At 42.5% G+C, this 20,133-nt stretch overlaps 1 protein-coding gene and 1 long non-coding RNA gene across 3 annotated transcripts in view; one reads left to right on the top strand and one right to left on the bottom strand.

The window, feature by feature from the left end:
- Nucleotides 1-20,133, top strand: part of EPAS1 (endothelial PAS domain protein 1) — a 135,024-nt gene that overhangs the window by 7,164 nt on the left and 107,727 nt on the right. The gene's annotated exons all lie outside the window — the stretch shown is intronic.
- Nucleotides 10,796-20,133, bottom strand: part of LOC141057890 (uncharacterized) — a 65,114-nt gene continuing 55,776 nt past the window's right edge. Inside the window, exons 2-3 of the long non-coding RNA XR_012222041.1 lie at nucleotides 14,236-14,367; nucleotides 10,796-12,106 (exon numbers count right to left, since the gene is read on the bottom strand). This is a non-coding gene — a long non-coding RNA (uncharacterized lncRNA). The remainder of the gene's footprint in view (nucleotides 12,107-14,235; nucleotides 14,368-20,133) is intronic.

The raw sequence follows: 20,133 nt of genomic DNA, 5'->3' as shown, positions 1-20,133 counted from the left end.
TAACTTCAGTGTTTTATATATTGAATCTCCCGGTAGTCATTAATTTATAGTTTTGTTCGGCCATGTATTACATAAGTAGGATAGCAGCTGATGTGATGTCCTGTCTTATGTTATTGTGACACTTTCACTATAATATGCACTATAACGGTATTATAACGGTGTAACTACACTATACTATGGAGTATAACGGTATAACTACACTATACTATGGAGTATAACGGTATAACTACACTATACTATGGAGTATAATGGTATAGCTACACTATACTATGGAGTATAAAGGTATAACTGCACTATACTATGGAGTATAAAGGTATAACTGCACTATACTATGGAGTATAACGGTATAACTGCACTATAATGTGGAGTATAAAGGTATGACTATACTATACTTTGTACAGTAACGGTATAACTACACTATACTATGGAGTATAACGGTATAACTACACTATACCAATGCATGTACTATTATGGTAAGAGATATTTTCCTCCCTGTAGCAATACTCCAGATAAGATCGTGAATGTGTGATTAAATCACGTCCTTATACATACTTGGCCAGCAGTGATGGGACACTTCCAGCTGAACTAGATCCGAATAGAAGTTATTAATTCTGGAGTCTCCAGAAGCATAAATAAAATGGAACAAGGGGTGTAAATAGGAAATCTAATTCTGAAACAATGTTAATAGATAATCATTAATTAGATGAAGCAGAGCTGAATTTGTCATCCGAATTTTTTAATATTGCATTGTTTGTTTGTGATAACCTGATTGTTGTGAAAAACTTGGCTCTGCTACACCTGAGAAACTTGGCTCAATGGAAAGGATTCTTTTTCCAGGTATCATCAGGACACTAGCCCATATATTTTGCCACACAAGGACTTTTCTAAATTATATGGAATATATCTGTCCAGAGGGCACCATGCCACTCTGTATCTGTTAGACTCCAAGTATAGTCCCATGGGCCCAGTGCAAAATTTGGACATGCCCCCCTCCCTGCATGTTGGTTAGATGTATGGGTTCTTATAGAGTTCAAAATCCTATAAGAACAGACTTGTTCATCCCCTTTATTATGAAGTAATATTCCTCATTCTGTGACTTTTCCTGGCAAAAATGTTCCCCCATACTGGTATATATGTCTCCCATCCTGGGCCCCATTCTGGTATATATGATCTATATCCTGGGCGTCTTCCTGGTATATGTTACCACCATTCTGATATACATGGCCCCCATCCTGGGCCCCATCCTGGCATTCATGTCGCCTTTCTGGTATATATGTCTCTGTGACGACACAGCATTTTATCTTAATTAAGCAAACGTCTATTTTCACTAAGCCAGGAGTCATTGACTGTCATCTATATGTTTACTTTTGAATTTGTGTTTCTTTCTGATTGGTCACGAAAATACAGACTTTTGTTCATATAAGCCTTTAGTATTGAAAGTTGACATTTGATGTAACATATTGTGCTGTTATCCTGGATGACTAGAAATGCAGGGTAATTGAACAATGATGTTTGCTGAAATGTTGATTACACATTGGCCTGGCCAGCTAGCTTGTTGACTTGAAAAACAGAGGAGGAAAAACTTTGTAAATAGATTAAATAATCAAAAATGCAAGTTGATCTCATCACAATTTTTCCCCTTCACCTCTGGATGCTGCTGTGAAGGACAGTTGTTAATTATAAATAGAGGATATATGAGCCTCTGTAACAGAGACCTCCAGATATCTCCATATACAGAAATACTTTCAGACATCCAAACTTCCAGAGACTCTCTACAGTCTACAGGACAGCAGCCAAGACATCATAGCTCCATCACGAGGGACACAGACTTGTCATTCTACAGGATGCCAGCTTAGGGGACCACGGCTCTGGCTGAAAGAATCTGCTCCTTGACCATCGCTGAACCATGGATATGTTTGGGATAGTCAGGATTTTGACCCACCAGTCACCTGAGCACTAAGGATACGTTTATGAAAGCCAGAAATGGGACTCACCGGTCACCTGGCTCCAAGGAGATGTTCGGAAAAGCCAGGTTGTGACCCTGCAGTCAGCTGGCCTTGTACCTCAATGGACTGTCATCTTCCTAAGCTTGTCATTACCTCCTCTCTGTGTGTGCCACAGGTGGCGTAGTCTGCCCTGGTAGCTATGAAGTCACAGCTGGCGAGTCAGTAGAAGGGTGAGACTCTGTAAATTTTGCTCCATCTTGGGTGTTTTGCTGGAACTGTTTTATGTGTTATTTGCCTGTTTTGTGGTTCAATAAACTATTGCCACACTGCTTTACCCTCGCCCTGTGTTGTCTGAGTAGTATTATGCCCATGGTAAAAAAGAGTGGGCATTTGGTGGCCTGATCCCTGGTCCATGCGGTTTCGGTAAGCAAACGAGGGTGCCTGCTGCCCCCCCCCCCCGTGTCTCCACAGTCTCCCATCCTGGACCCCTTTCTGGTATATACACTGCTCAAACAAATAAAGGGAACACTAAGGCTATGTGCCCACATTACGATTTTGAAGCAGAATATTCCTGAGCAGAAACGCACACCCTTTTCCGGAAAAAACGCATGCGGTTTTTGACACGCTTTTTTAAGTGATTTTGACGCGTTTGTCACGCTTTTTAACATGTGTTTTCCTATGCGTTTTTGCAATTCAAGTATTTGTATGCGGAATCACACGCGATTCCGCAAAATTGATGAACATGCTGCGTTTTTTTACCGCTAAGCGATTCCGCAGCGGTAAACGCACCATTAGCACAACATGTGCAGAATCAATTATGATAATATGGAATGCTTTTCTTAAGCCTCTGGACACTATGCTGACAGACACAGCAAGCCTTCTTGCCACAGCTCGCATTGATGTGCCATCCTGGATGAACTGCACTACCTGAGCCCCTTGTGTGGGTTGTAGAGTCCGTCTCATGCTACCACGAGTGTGAAAGGACAACCTACATTCAAAAGTGACCAAAACATCAGCCAGAAAGCATTTGTACTGAGATGTGGTCTGTGGTCCCCACCTGCAGAACCACTCCTTTATTGAGGGTGTCTTGATAATTGCCAATAATTTCCATCTGTTGTCTATTCCATTTGCACAACAGCATGTGAAATTGATTGTCAATCAGTGTTGCTTCCTAAGTGGACAGTGTGATTTCACAGAAGTTTGATTTACTTGGAGTTATATTCTGTTGTTTAAGTGTTCCCTTTATTTTTTTGAGCAGTGTATGGCCCTGTTCTGCCTCTGCATAAAAGCCGACACACTGACTTTTGGAGCTGGAGGGTTTCTTCACTGCAATACACTTTTTAGTTAGATGTGCGTGCTCGGACACATATCCAGAAGGCGCTGGCGTCAATGGGCCTCCTCCAGCACGGTTGTTGTCGCACCCTCTGCGGCATTTAAAGTGCGCTTCTTGCAATCGTGCTGGAAATATGCACACCGGTGACCCGTGTCACGTAATACCGGGTCACCAGTATGTCGGCATGACAACCCAAGGTCTCCTGGAGACCTCTATGGTTGTCAGTTCTGGATTGCTGTGAGCGCCACCCAGTGGTCGTCGCTCATAGCAATTCATCATTTGACCATCGCCTCTATGTAGTAGAGCCGATCGGGCTATGGAAGCTTCTAGTCTCCTATGGAGACTATTGAAGCATGCCAAAAGTAAAAAAAAAAAAGTGTTTAAAAATATAAAAAAAAAATTAAAAAGTTCAAATCACCCCCCTTTCGCCCCATTCGAAATAAAGTACCGTGTATAAGCTGAGATTTTCAGCCCATTTTTTTGGGCTGAAAGTCTCCCTCTCGGCTTATACACGGGTCATATACCTGGGGGTCGGCGGGGGAGGAGGAACGGGGGTGTCAGAGATCATACTTGCGTGTCCTGCCGCGGTCTCTGCAGCCTCGCTCGCTTCTCCACTGTCTCCCTTCCTGTCTTCAGTGGTCACGTGGTGCCGCTCATTACCACTCATGAATATGCGCATATTCATGAGTGGTAATGAGCGGTACCACATGACTGCTGAAGACAGGAAGGGAAGGGAGACAGTGGAGAAGCGGGCGAGGCTGCAGAGACCGTGGCAGGATGGGTGAGTATAGCGATATTCACCTGTCCCCTGGTCCATCGCTGCTCACCGCTGTCTCTGCTGCATCCTGTGTCAGTGATGTTTAGGCAGCAGGGGGCGCGGTGACGTGTTTAGTGCGCACCGCCCCTCTGCTGGCTGAACAGTCACTGACACAAGAAGCGGCAGACAGCGGCGATGGACTCAAGAGAGGTGAGTATGGCTTTTTTTGCAGCAGCAGCATATGGGGGCATAGTCTATGGAGCAGCATATGGGGGCATATTCTATGGAGCAGCATATGGGGGCATATTCTATGGAGCAGCATATGGGGGCATATTCTATGGAGCAGCATATGGGGGAATAAACTATGGAGCAGCATATGGGGGCATAAACTATGGAGCAGCATATGGGGGCATAGTCTATGGATTCCACCCTCGGCTTATACACGAGTCAATAAGTTTTCCCAGTTTTTGTGGCAAAATTAGGGGGGTCGGCTTATACACGGGTCGGCTTATACACGAGTATATATGGTAATAAAATCAAACATGCACATATTTGGTATCGCAGCGCTCAGAATCGCCCGATCTATCAATAAAAAAAAAAAGATTAACCTGATTGCTGAACGGCGTAGTGAGAGAAAGTCAAAACGCCAGAATTAGGGTTTTTTTTTTTTTGGTCGCAGTGATATTGCATTAAAATGCATCAGCTCGGCACGCAAAAAATAAGCCCTGAGATCACAAAAAAATGAAGACGTTACGGGTATCTGAAAATGACGCAATTTTTTTTTTTTTTTAGTACAGTTTGGAATTTTTTTTTTTCACTACTTAGACACCAAACATGTCTAGGTTCTTTTTTTTTTTATCTATGAACTCGCAATGACCTGGGGAATCATAATGGCAGGTCAGTTTTAGCATTTAGTGAACCTAGCAAAAAAGCCAAAGCCAAACAAAAAACAAGTGTGGGATTGCTTTTTTTGCAATTTCACCGCACTTGGAATTTTTCTCCTGTTTTCTAGTACACGACATGGTAAAACCAATGGTGTCGTTCAAAAGTACAACTCTTCCCTCACAAAATAAGCCCTCACATGGCCATATTGATGGAAAAATAAAAAAGTTATGGCTCTGGGAAGGAGGAGAGCGAAAAACGAAAACGCAAAACTGAAAAAAGCTCAGGTCATGAAGGGGTTAAACTCTCAATATATTGAAAGTTTTAGATATGCAACAGACTAGAGACCCAAAACAGTAAGATAGATTTATAGCCGAGGATCGGTTTCAATTAAATACTTTTTTATTGGAGGTTTTATAGCTATAACAACTTATAATTAACAGGAGATGAGGAAAGGGGGAAAGGATAGACGCCGGCTGCTCTGATTCCGAGTATTATATAATACTGCATGGTTTGATGAAACTGGACTTGTTTCCAGCCAGTCTGTACAACCTAGGTGTGGGCAGACTTATATTCAACATCCCACCAGTGTATTTGTACTTTGATAACTACTATTTGTATTGTCATTTTTATTTTTGGGTGGTGGACGCCCGTCCGGGACCCCGTTGCAGTCTTGTTATTCCTCTACAGACGGCGCACCACATCAATCATGGCATAATTCCCTATAGAAGGTACATGAATTAGTGGCAAACAGGATTTATACATCTCTTGAGAGGAGTGGAAACTATTACAGTCACAGATTGCTATGTAAGATGTCTTCAAACCTCCGTAGTAGACGCAGGGCCGCCATTACTCTTCATATGACCCAGCCGGTTGTCCAAGGTGGGAAAACCTGCACCATACAGATTAACAGCCTCCAATTCACAGCCTACAAAACAAGTCTCTGTAGTATGGAGGAGTAGACTCCTGTGGAGCAGATTGAACTTCAGTCAGTGCATCATGTATCAACCAGAGAGAAGGTGCCTCAACTCACAGAATATATTACGGGGTCCGCCACAGCGCCATATTAGAGGGGATTTCTGTATGAAAAATTTGGTGTTTAGAATAAAAGGAAATGTTCCTGGAAAAAATCTTATGTTAGAAACTCTGGCTACTGATTGTGTCGATGGCAAAGACTATGGCAGCTTCCTTCTCATATAAAGCACGACGTTTATGGTTTTATAGTGGACAGATTCCCTTTTTAAAATGTGTATCTTATGACTTTTAACATTATGGTCTATGTGTGAAGGGTGAAGAAGCTATGTAAAAAGGGATAAAATCATATAAAACTATTGTATAGATGACTATATCTATGTCTGACCATCATTGTATCTATAGATCTCATATCTATTATCTATCCCTTATCTATCTGTCTTCTCTATTTCACTATCCACTTATCTATGTCATATCTATCTGCCATCTATCTGATAATCGGTACATCCCAGAAATGTCGATCCACCCATCCACTTATCTATATATGTGTCTTCTCTTTCTACCCATGTTTCATTTCTGTTTGTTTTATTTTATATGATTTTTATTCTGATTGTGTTTTTATTATTACTATACTACAGGGTTGGCCATTTATATGGATACACCTGGGTGGGCCGACTTCACAATGGCCGCCATGGTCACCACCCATCTTGAAAAGTTTTCCCACTCCCATGTACTAATATGCCACAAATAGGAAGTTGTTATCACCAACCATTCCCATTTAATTTAGGTGTATCCATATAAATGGCGCACCCTGTATTTTTCTGTTGTAAGAAAAATATAGTTTGGAATTGCTAAGCAAACATGAAAGCATTTTGTGTCAGTCTTAGGCTACTTTCACATTTCCGGTTTTAAGCATCAGGTGCGATGCAGCGAAATCTGTAAAAAAAACCCCGGATCCGGTGCCTGTTGCCACCGGATCCGGCATTTTCCCCCTAGAGCTTCATTGTCGCTGCATTGCGCCTGAAGGCTATGCGGCCCGTCCGGCTTTTGCCGGATACGGCAAAAAATGCCTGTCCGGCGTCTGCAAAAAAACGTTCCCTGCAACGTTTTTTGACAGCGCCGGACCGCTTTTTTGCAGAGCGCATGCCCGAAGGCTCTCTCCCTCTACCTCTCCTGCACCGTCTCTGGCCTAAACAGATGATCTGGTGGGCTGTGGCTTCTACTTGTTCCGGTTTGACAACTTTTCGCCGCAGCCAGCCGGATTTAAAAAACTGATATGTGAAAGTAGCCTTACTGATCCTTTAATCTCAGGCGTCGTGTTCTGTGGGTCCTTTCTGTGAATAGAGACCGGACATCTGTGCGACGTCTGTTGTCGTTTTGTAAAACTAAAATCCATAAATAAGGCGACCGCTGTCTCTTGCACGGGGGAACCCAGGGCTTATTAGAGGCACATCCCAAGGACCCTTCATCGCTGTGCAACCTGTTAGCCCAGGAATGCCTGGTATTGTACCTCTGCTCTAAGACCTGAGTGATGGCATCTGGGACCCATATGAGAAGTTGCTCGGGGTCACCGGACTGCCTATTAACTCCATTAACCTCCATTTACTACCCTTATACTTACTAAGGTTTGAAAGACAAAAATTAAGCTGAGGAATGCTCCTTAATTGGCCAGTAGCACCCCATAAACCAATCAGGTTTGGGTGGGTTTTGAGAACGCCCTGCTTCCTTTCCAGTTTTGGTTGCCGGACTATTGGCGGATATGCATTCAGTACATTTGTTGTGCACTCGAAGAAACTATGATGCATCTTCTCAAGTACATTGACTCTCTAATTTTAAAAAGGTGAGAAGTAATGTGATTCATATGCAGCCTTTCAATCCTATCCCAATTATTAATCCTTTTACTATATATTGCCACTTAATTGTAAAATTAGGGGCACCATATTGGGAACTGGGTTTGCCCATTGCTACCTATTTAGATGATAGGCAACAAAAGCACCATAAACATGGTATGGTACAATGGAGGTGGGGGAGAGCAACCCAAACTCCAGTACCAAACGCACAAGCTCAAGCAAGCTATTAAATCCAGGAGAAAAAACTAGAGCATGCGATAAATATGCATATAAAAAGTATCAAACTTTATTCAAAAAATGCTACAGGTAACATACAGTAATAGAATGCTAGTCAAAAAATGCAGATGACAGTATCCCAAGTATCACCGACTCCTCCCACAAAGATGGAACACCTCCTGGAGAGCATCCCCAATATGTGACCATATACCAGAAACCCCATGTATATACAAAATAATCAAGCCCAAAGGCAGTATGGGGGGCTCAGGAACTGAGAATAGCATTAGGGAACACACTCACAATGTATAATGGCAATCAAAATGTGCAGCCATATAATGTCCCTGGTACAACAGGAAAGCTTACCAGGGAAGAGGAGAAGGGAAGCCTGGCAGTAACACCCCCGACGTGCGTTTCACGGGGCACCCGGCCACTTTGTCAAGAGGAATCCTAATGCTATTCTCAGTTCCCGAGCCCCCCATACTGCCTTTGGGCTTGATTATTTTGTATATACATGGGGTTTCTGGTATATGCTCACATATTGGGGATGCTCTCCGGGAGGTGTTCCATCTTTGTGGGAGGAGTTGGTGATACTTGTCATCTGCATTTTTTGACTGGCACTCTATTGTATGTTACCTGTAGCATTTTTTGATACTTTTTATATGCATATTTATCGCATGCTCTAGTTTTTTTTTTTCTCCTGGATTTACTATTTAGATGATTGCCTATGTGAGACTTTGTGCCATGGTGGGTAGCAAGTCCACAGGTGAATGTGTACCCTTATTTGCCTTGGCCTCTGCTAGCCATGGACGTAACTATAATAGATGCAAGGGTGGCAGTTGCACCCAAGCTTTGGAGCATAGGGGGCCCCTTTTGCCCACATGAAAAGAACATAGTATTGCAATAATTGGGAGCCCCCTTGAAGCTCTTGCATTGGGCCTACGAGCTTCAAGTTACGCCTCGCCTGCTAGCATTTCTACCTGTACTACATCGTCTGTTTGTTTCACCCGAAATGCTCATAGGTCACAGAAGACTTGTTCTTAGGGCTCTGAAGCAGTCTCTTGCCTTTTTAGTTATTTTATGTTTGGATTTGACTAGATTTTCATGTATTTGTGTTTCTGGATTGTGTTTTTTTCCAGTTTTTTTTTTTTTTTCATCTGAGGACAAAATGATCTGCCATGATGATGATATTAATAAGAGCTGCTGTCACATTTGAAGCACACCCTAATGGCTTTGCAAGCATAATTGCTGCTGTGCTGCATTGACTTATGACAGGCCACTGCTTAGTGTTTAATTTACATTTGCAGTAAAATTGAGGCAAAGTGTTTCCCAGGACACATATTTAATTAAATCTGTTTGATTTTAGAATGATCCTTCAATGAAGTAGTCATTTTGACACAACGCAGGCAACCCTGGCTTGCGCCACTCACATGTGACATAACGCAGCTGCTCCGGTAGCTGTGATCGCTTGTCCTCTATTGAACATTAGGTTCATAGGACTAAAAATATCATTTAGGATTAACAAATTGTGAAAAAAATGTAGTTATGGGTTTGAAGATTTTTTTTTTTTTTATATTCAGAGGTGTGAGTTAAAGCTCATTGGCCTCAATACAAAATGTATTATGTCCTTTACAGCAATGGTCTCAGGCTCCGAGGACTGGTGTGACTTTAACTTTTCCACCTCTTATAGACGTTCCGAACTTATTACAGAATGTCAGGATGGAAACCTTGAACATAGGACTGCTACTCAGCACAAAGAAGACAAAGATATTGACTACTGCCAGGTACGACTGGGACATATTTGGAATGGACCGGAAGCTGTAAAGGACTTCAATCTACTTGAATCGATGATAACTCAAGATATAGCGACGACACCGGAAGTGAATAGGAGAAGAGCTATGGGTAAACTAACTATGAAGTCTCTGGACGAGGTCTTCAAATTGATAATATTTCAGTGATGACGAAGACACAGCTCGTACATAGTTTGGTCTTTTCTGTGGTACCATACAGATGCGAAACCTGGACAATAAACAAACAAGACAGAAGAAAAATTGACGCCTTCGAAATATGGTGACCTGGAAGGACGTTATCAATACCATGGATGGAAAGAAGTAAAAGGAAATAAAGTTTGGGACAAATCAAGCCAGACATGTCACTCGGAGCAAGGATCACCAATGTATGACTTGCCTACTTTGGACACAGGAAGAGAGGAATCACCGGCGAAGGACATCATGGTCAGAAGAATAGAAGGAACAGGGCAAAGAGGAAGACCATCAACATGATGGGTTCATACTATCAAGATAACGTTGGTGAAGACCCTGATGGACCTATTTAGGCTTGCACAAGATCGATCTTCCTACAGATTGTTCACTTCATCTATCAAGTCGCCATGGCTCGAGATCGAGCTGAATACCGTTGAATAAAATAAATAGGAATTTCCAGTTAACGTGTATAGACCATAATGGGATCAGTGTGTTTTGGGATTTTTTTTATATGTGGGTTTATTTTGTATTCTTCTTTTTTTTTTTTTTTGAGAAATAGACAAAAAAAAATCATTAACTTTGAAGCTTCTTTTGGGAATGTAACAGTTATTTCCCATGGTGGGTATCCCATCCTGGTATAATGCCCCCCATCCTGAAATAATACCCCCAATCCTGATATAATGTCCCCCATAGTGGTATAATGTCCCTGATTACGCCACTCTATTTAATGCAGGATTTGTCTAACGCACGGCTCAGCCAGCTAATTTTATTTCATTATACCGGTCTGTTACATGACACAGGGAACGTGCTCTCCCCCCTACATAGAAGCTGATCAGACGGTTTGTCTGACAAGAGGCAAAGTTGCTTTAGTTGAATATTTCTGTCTGAACTTCAGTCGCAGAGGTGCCCCAGTCTTGACCCTCCCTGCTCATATGTATGTGTTAAGTCAGCATTACCTTTAACTGTATTTTGGAGATCTCTCGGTCATGGCTAGAAACAGTTGGGTGTTTTTAATTTCATGTGTAACTTTTGGGATTAAAAACCTGTCGAGTTAATGCACTGTGTCAAATGCAATGCATCAAAGTCTTCTCTGCTGCGCTGCGGCATCACCTCTGCATGCAAAGGTTTAATGCCCTTCCGGGTTTGGCTGAATGGCCCATTCTAAATGAGAATTTGGAGCTACTGTAATTATATCATATTTTTCAAAAAATATATTACAAGTTAGATTTGATGAAATTTCATTTTTATAATAATTTGCAGCCTCAGGCAATTTTATTTTTGCAATTTTTTTGCCAAATATTTGCATTGTGTTGCTCAATACCGACCTAAAAGGTTAGAATGAAACTTATGTTATTGCAAAGTGAGGTAATTTAAGGAAGGTTACAGTATGCATTGCACAGTTTTAAGTGGGGTTTCACTACTCCACCCCATTATTAGTATTGTGGTTGTAATGACTTAAAAGGGTTGTCCACTACTCAGACAACTCCCTCTGAATCCCTGTTCCCCTAAGTAAAATAATAACACTTATACTCACCCCCGGTGCCGGCGCCATTCCAGCGGTGTCGACACTGGCACTCCTAGGGATCATGTGACACTGTTTCGTCATGTGTTCCTTTCGGCCAATCAGTGATGACTTTACTCTTCCCGCCTTCAGATAAATCACATGCATCCAGAGGAAGGGAGCGAGCAGCTATTACTTTCTCTAGATGTATGTGTTTCCGAAAGCGGGTAGAGTGATTCCAGTGCTGATTGGCCTCAGGGATTGCGTGACATAAGTGTCACATGATCCCTGGGAGTCCCAGTGTGAATACTGCTGGAATTGCGCCACCACCGGAGGTGAGAATAAGTGTTATTATTTTACTTAAGGAAACACATAGGGATTTAGAAGGGGGTGTCTGAGTAGTGGACAATTCCTTTAAGTCTTCAAAATCACAATATTAATATTGGAGTTGAGTAGCGGAACCCCACTTAAAGTTGTGATCCCTGGGGTGGGCTGGTGCCGACACTTTATTGATATTTTACAAGCGGGAAACAGATTGAGAAGGGGTTGTCTCAGTTGTGGACAACCTCTTAAACGGTGGTTCTTTTGCCTCTGTGCTGCTGATGATGTTGTTGAATTGGTGGCAGTTCTGTCTCAGGGTTGGTGGCATCTGAATCTACCCGTCTCTGATCTGTGTTAAAATGAAACAGGAAAAACTTAACATAAGTCATAATCATATAAAATTATAAAACATAGGAAATAAAAATTATGCAGTTTTCCTCAGAACGAAATCACATAAACTTTTTACAATGAGTGCACAGAACTTGTGTGACTGCAGAGATCTTGATTTTTTTTTTCTTTCTGTGCAACGTAGCTGGACAAGACTTTGTTCTTTTTGGACAAGCTGTCCATTATGTAGCTGCCATATTTTGTATATATAGATTCATCTTTAATTTATATAAAGTTTATATTTTGTCAAATGCAAAATTTTCTTTTAATGCATTGGTAAGGGCTTTTTGTGATTTTATTGAACTTTACTTTTTTAACTATTTACTATTGATTTTTATTAACAATTGATTTTTTTATTTTTTATGTTGTCTTTTATTTTTACATTGCTCCACAATACTGGCATTTCTCTGTATGCTAGTGAAAATAGTCAGACAATGTCTGAACCTCGATCACGTTAATGAGATTTCATATATCACAGTTGAGAAGGTCTTCCCTAAGACTGTGCTTTTCAAATGGAAATTAAAGGTTACTCTCTATGGATTAAAGTTGTTTTTTTTTTCTTTAAGATAGTTTAAAAAATCTGTCCTAAAGTTTTTAGGAATTAGATTCCCTTTAGGACCACTAACCATAATGGTTGTGTGCACAAAATTGTAGTCCTACAAGCGCTCCGTGCTCTCCGTGCGCTCCGTGCTCTCCGTGCGCTCAGTGCTCTCCGTGCTCTCCGTGTGCTCCGTGCTCTCCGTGCGCTCCGTGCGCTCAGTGCTCTCCGTCCTCTCCGCGCGCTCGGTGCTCTCCGCGCGCTCGGTGCTCTCCGTGCGCTCGGTGCTCTCCGTGCGCTCGGTGCTCTCCGCGCGCTCGGTGCTCTCGGTGCTCTCCGTGCGCTCGGTGCTCTCCGCGCGCTCGGTGCTCTCCGTGCGCTCAGTGCTCTCCGCGCGCTCCGTGCTCTCCGTGTGCTCCGTGCTCTCCGTGCGCTCGGTGCTCTCCGCGCGCTCGGTGCTCTCGGTGCTCTCCGTGCGCTCGGTGCTCTCCGCGCGCTCGGTGCTCTCGGTGCTCTCCGTGCGCTCGGTGCTCTCCGCGCGCTCGGTGCTCTCGGTGCTCTCCGCGCGCTCGGTGCTCTCCGTGCGCTCGGTGCTCTCCGCGCGCTCGGTGCTCTCGGTGCGCTCAGTGCTCTCCGCGCGCTCAGTGCTCTCCGCGCGCTCAGTGCTCTCCGTGCGCTCAGTGCTCACATCTTGTTTGTTCTTGGCTCTACTGTTACTGATAACAAGTCCATGTTCATTATCCACTGACTGTGTGCGCTGTCTCCTCTCTGATGTGACTCTACTCTCCTATTAACACTTTCCACTATGTTGCTCTATGTGTATAGTACATATGAATTTTACATGCCTAGAAAGCTGGTGTGTGTATTTTATCAGGGACGCCGATATCAATAAAACTCTGTGCTACATTTTTAATTTAAAAATGTAAACTTCCAATCTGGTAGAGGCTTCCCCCTCTAGAATATCAAAATACCCTCATTTCCCCTGCATAGACGATCTTCTATAACTGAACCCTTCCAGAACACTGCAGCACTTCATGGGTGTTATAGAATTCCGCTGCCATGAATAACAGGGAGAAGGAATGGGGACGCAATTGTAGGATAGTAAATGGGTGTTTGGTGCCAATGTGCAGTTTGAGTGGATATTTAAAATTATTCCCACTGGTGAAACCAATTAATCGTAGTCTGATTCGTCTTGTTCCACCAAAATATTGACCAGATTACCATTCACATGCAAATATATATAATATAGAATAGGACAATGTAATAAAGGGCACCAGGACCATGAACTAGTAAATAGGGCTGAGCTGCAATATCAGTTATCACCTGTCGACAAGGGAGGGTGCTGTTTATGGAAAAAATAAAATGTTAATAAACTACGCACCTATTTTTGCCCCTTCCGTTACAGGATTGATGCTCAACCAGCCCCATACAAGTATCCAGTGTGTGACCGCTGCAGCCAATCAATGGCCAGTGCAGAGTGGTGATAGACAATATGATGATGCCGGTTGCAGTATGAGCTGTGTAATGTAATTATGTTATGGAAACTTACCCACCTGCTCCATAATAACACAAGGCGATGAAACATGGTCGGTAGCCGGTACCCCGCCGTCCCTCATTGTCACAGCCTCCCTCTCTTTAGTTGCAATTCTTCAGTCAAGAAAAAACTTGTAGTGAAGTATCTAAAACTGTAAAAGAAAAAGATGCCCATAAAGGAAGAAATCGGCATCCTGACAGCAAGAGCCGACATGCATGTTTTGGCTAAATTCTATTTGTGCTCTGGCATTCCTGCACTGTGATAAGACCGGCTTCTTCACTAATGTTTCGTCTCATAACTAACGTGGAATCTTGCTGGAAAAGTTCTTCATATAGGAGTTAGGGGCCAGGGAGGTGTCATGTCGTCATTTTAGCTATCTTTATAATAGGGGCAAACTTTAGCATTAGTACTTGTGTCCTAAATTGACAGTCCGCTGCGTGGGGTATTATTTTGGCACCATATAGTGGTGTTATGTGTTTGCTGATTGGCGCTATTATTTTGATGCTGAACATCACGTGAATGTAATGTAGATTAACGGTGGTTCTAGGACCTCATCGTCAGACAGGGATGCAAGAATATATACTTCTGAAATACAGCAGTAGGAAAAAAATCCGCTACCCATTCTGCCTTTACTCCACAAAAGTCCTTCTTATTTTGTGCATATGCAGCGGTTGGATAACGGCACAGACAGCCTACAATGGTTGGTATTATTTTGTGGCGGGGCGGCTGCGGGTTGGTATTTTTGGGCGGGGTGGCTGCGGATTGGTATTTTGGGGCGGGGCGGCTACGGGTTGGTATTTTGGGGCGGGGCGGCTGCGGGTTGGTATTTTGGGGCGGGGCGGCTGCGGGTTGGTATTTTTGGGCGGGGGTGGCTGCAGGATGGTATTATTTTGTGGCAGGGCAGCTGCGGGTTGGTATTTTGGGGCGGCTGCGGATTGTTTCTTTGGGGGCGGGGTGGCTGCGGATTGGTATTTTTATGCTGGGAAGGGCCTAATAACCAGGGACCTTCACAGCCTGATAATATCAGTTCTCAGCTGTCTGCTCTACCCTTCCTCGCTACAAAAAAATGAGGGAATGATGAACGTGGTTGTTTTAATTAATTATCATATATTAATTTAATTACGGTATTTAATTATAACAAGCTGTCAAGCTCCACCAGGTGCAATTTTCCAATAGGTCGGGGGGTTGTGCAGTTATGACTGTCAATATGTCTATCTACAGTATATATATATATATATATATATATTATCTTTCTATTATCTATCTGTATAGCATTCACTGCTGTCCAAAAATGCATGAAAAAGCACATTCATAACGCACGTTTTTGCCGCTGCCTTTTTCCTGCCAAGAGATGCAGAATATGCATCCAAATGCTCATTGTGTGCACATACCCTTACTGTCCCGTTTTATGCTTTCCAAGAAATGGAATATGCGGCCCTTGTGTATTTGGCCCAGGGGCGTCCACTGAAGGTGATGAAACCCGTTTACTCATAACCTATATTTAGGCAAATTCTTTGGATGATTTTCTATGGTCGTGCTGCCTATATCTTTTACCTTTTTCAAGCCTGAAGCGGTTACAAGGTGTTAGAAAAGGTGGAACATACACACAACAAAGTCATTTTGACATTGCTGTGCATATGTTAATTCTTTTGGTTTTTTTGTGCTTTTTTTAGGTAATTTTGTGAATGGCAGCTGTCTGTGTCAAATATTCATCACTGTTACTATTATTGATGGCACAGCAGAAATGTGCTACAATGGATCTCGAGCAATTTTCGGTGAGCTTAATGCAAATCCTTGTGGCTGAGAACACGCACCGTCAAACACAAATCGTAACTAGCTCTCGGCTATCTTAGCGGCACTGAAACGGAATCTGTCAGCACAAAATGACTGTTCAAACCAAGCACTCAGTGCACCAGAAAGTATGGGAACACAGCGGCCCCAATTCATCATTCGCCGTGTTTTCTTAAGGCTCTTTCTCTTTTTGTCTCTTGGCATTAGTTGTCGCAAAGCCAAAAGTTTTTTCTTTTTTTTTTTTTCTTACCTGTTTTATTTTTTTTTGCAATTGCATAACTTTCATTGAGGTCATTAGTCCATTGTGGCAATTGAGTTATGCGGCGGAGGCTGGAGAACATTGTTATTAATGAGTCATTCTATATGCATAGTTGGGTGACGTTTGATGAATGTTGAGCTCAAGCTCTATGGCGTGAGATTTCAGCGTGAACCTAGTGCTGATCTTATACAATAATACCATAACATATATGTCATATGCCTGTGTGCTGTTCACTGCTCACATGCAGCCATCACCGGAGCCGAATACAGTGGTGGTCTCCCAGAGATCAGATTTTGATTGCCTGTCCTTAGAATTTGCACAGACGACCATATTTTCGATTCGACCGCACTCGGACTGACATTATTCTATGGGGTTGTGATCATGTCTGGTGCAGCTCGGGCCAGGACAAAAAACAAAACAAAACGCAGCTTGCACAAGTTGGATCCAATTCAGATCTCGCTCGTCCATGCAAGTCAATGAGTCTTTGGAAACATTGGACTGCACTCTGACATCTGAGTGGAGTTTGATTTTTACGAACTAATGGAATGGAAACGATGGAGACATTTTTGATTTCGATCTTCTCTTCGGATAGTTCATGAACCCGGACGACAATATTAACTCGCTGAGCTGTGCCAGTTCCGGTGTGTTGCCAATCGGTGGCGCTCCTGGGAGTCGGAATACCAATGTTCCGATGATGACGATCTATTCGACTGAAAGCTGCCAACCCTCTAAGGCAAATCTAGGCGGGGTGCCTAATGATTAAATATATATTTTTTTTTAAATACCGTATATTTGCTATTTCTTAATTGTATTGTGACATTTACATAATATACCATCTGCCCTTAATCAACTGAATAAAGAAAGAGCGCCCAGAGATATTCTCCACTCTGGAAACTAGGTATACAGCTGGTGGCGGTTTTGGAAATTCTGGAATCCAGTTACCATCTGCCATGGCACAACGCTAAAATAAATGGGCATTGTATTGCCCGAGTGCCAGGAGCAGGATACATTGTATAGTGCTGGATTAGGGCATGATGCATAGCATAGATGTCCCCCCCAAAAAAATACTGAGACGTGGGGCCCTGGGCAGGGACAGATATGAGTTGTGTCCATAGCTGTCAATGGAGCAGAATGCTATCCACGTGGAATCTTCAGCTGGTCCGTTAATCATCGCCACTGATAACTGTAGTACTTACTAGTATGACATTTTATTCTTTTTATTTTACCGTGATCATTTACTTTTTAGTTGCTTCCTTTTATTTTTTAATCAGAAATATGAAACAGAGAACGCAGCCCTCAGCATTATCGTTCCAGTGACAAAGGCTTCTCATCTGCTCGCACGACATCGTTGGGTTGCAGCACTCTCGTGACATAACAGCTGATGGGCTGCAGTGCTTACATGACATAACGTCATGCGTGCAGCTACAGATACAGCACCTACATCACTGGAATGGCTCTGGTCCTGGAGGGGAGTATATAGTGTTTTTTTTTTTTTTGTTCGTTTTTTTTTAACAAGGCGCACTATTTCATTTAAAAAGGGGTTGTTCAAGTAGTGGACAACCCCTTTAAAAGTATTATGTGCAGAGTGGATAGAGGCGGTCTTGTTTAGACAGGCACAGAAATGTCTGTGTGCATAGACAGTCATTCTCCTCGGCAGCACATATTCTGTTTACACAGGACTATGTGCTGCCGAGAACAATGATTTTTAAGCCAGACAAAAGATTGTTTCACATGACAAGCGAGCATTTTGCTTATTCGTAGGGTGATCGACAGCCTGTTTACACTGGCCGATTATCGAGAAATGAGCGCTCCTGATAATCGACTAGATCAAATGTTCCTTATTATAAGACAAATAGAAGCGAACTTTGTCACATAAAGAACATGCATTGATTGAGTGTCCTTAAGGGGGTAGAGACGGTTTAATTAACATTCCAGTGTGTGATCGAGGTGAGGGAGTATTAGGGAAGGGGTGATGACCTTCCTTCTCACCTGTAATTATAGAAAGACGACATGTGCAAGTATTGACAATTACTTAGGATTTGCTTCTTAAAAAAAAAAACCCAAAATGGCCATTATTACGCTCTGCAGAGGCCCATTCTTGGTGGGTGTCCCAGTGGTTGGACCCCTGAATCGGGGGTAACTTACAAACTTGGTACAATCCCTTTAAAATTGGCCATCCATTTGCATGAGATGTCTCTCCGCTGACAGTTATCTCTCCCGACTTCTCAGTAGTACAGGTCAGCGGAGTGTTCATGTGTTCTCATTGGGTGGGAGGAGAACTCCACTGCCGGGGGATGACATTAATCAAAGAAGTCTCGGGACGTCCTCATCAGACAAGCTGTTCTTGTTGTTTTGTTTTTTTTTAATAGGCTGTTTGATAGGTCTTCTGAAAATGGACCAGACAGATTTAAGAGGAATAATGGCTGTCATACCCATTTCCTAGAAAAGGATGGAGCAGAGAGGTGGATACTGAATGTTGGAACTCAATATTTTAGGGGGACATGAGCTTAAGAAATCTATGAAGTTGTCGCTACAATTTTTTAATTTGCATTGATTTATATTGATACATTCTAGTAGTATTTTAGTTAATTCATCATTTGATCAGTTCGTTAAATAATTTAAAATTAATTTATATTATGAAAAGGGCTTTACTTTGTATATCACAGAGGCTTCTTGCAGGAATTAGATCCCAGATATACTGAGTAATGTTGAGTGATTGGCGTCACATTGTTGTACATGATTTACCCGACCGGTGACGCACTAAGTACAATTGTTGCTCCAGGCTGTCCTATTGGAGTTGTTTTTCTGGCCCAGGTCAGAACTATAAAGGTAAACAGCTGTGTACAAGTGGAAATTTTATGGAATGAGCATGTTACTTACCTGAAGAACAGGTCTGGTAGCCAGGAGTCTAAACATATGGAAGATCAGACACAACACTGTGAAAAGTATAGTATCAAGGCTCCCGCTCTGTATATAACATGCACAAGCACAGTGATAGAGAAATATTGGTGTATGAATAGCAGAACGCTTGACTTCTTGTATGTCGTCAATATGTTAAGTGCCATATTGGTGGCGTTATAGGGTCATCATCCAAGACTTTTAAAATCTGGAATGGTAAATTTTGGAAGAAATCAAGCCAGACATGTCACTGGAAGCAAGCTACGACTTGCCCACTTTGGACACATCATACGAAGAAAGCAATCACTGGAGAAGAACATCATGGTCAGAAGAATAGAAGGAACAAGGCAACGAGGAAGACCAGCAAGCTGATGGTTTGATACTATCAGGAAAATGGAGAAGACCCTGGTGGACCTATCTAGGCGTGCACAAGATCGATCTTCCTACATATCGTTCATCCATCAAGTTGCCATGGCTCGAGATCAAGGTGAAGGCTGTTAAAAAAGATTTTTTTTAAAAATCTAAAGAAGAAACCAATTGAGGACCTGTTGATCACTGATTGAAATGATTTCAAATGATGGTTGACTAGGTACTACAAGGTTGTGTTGAGTTGTCAAGAGCAGCTCAGCTCTTGTTATAGATTGAGTCCCCCCCCCCCTTCTATAATGTCTTATACCATAAAAATTAATTGGTTGTCCAATTATGGACATAACCAATACTGACACAAGTCCTACGAGATCTTTACTCGCATCATCCACTGCAGGCGTTGGCTGTATAAAGCATCTGCTGCATCCCAGTGATGGAATTTTTGGGTGTTGTTGGGTATCTATGGTGGCTGGGGGTCTAAAAAGGGCCCTCATGTCTGTCATCTATGTATGTGAAAAATGAGGATGAATGAACTCATGGAGATCAACATCCAACACTGCGGAGACACCATAACATGTGTCATCTATGTATGTCTATTAAACC

This window comes from Dendrobates tinctorius, unplaced genomic scaffold (genome assembly GCF_039654945.1).
Source record: "Dendrobates tinctorius isolate UK_male_01 unplaced genomic scaffold, ASM3965494v1 ptg000205l, whole genome shotgun sequence".
Taxonomy (NCBI): domain Eukaryota; kingdom Metazoa; phylum Chordata; class Amphibia; order Anura; family Dendrobatidae; genus Dendrobates; species Dendrobates tinctorius.
The sequence above is the reverse complement of the archived record's forward strand: the minus strand, read 5'-3'. Positions and strand labels throughout refer to the sequence as shown.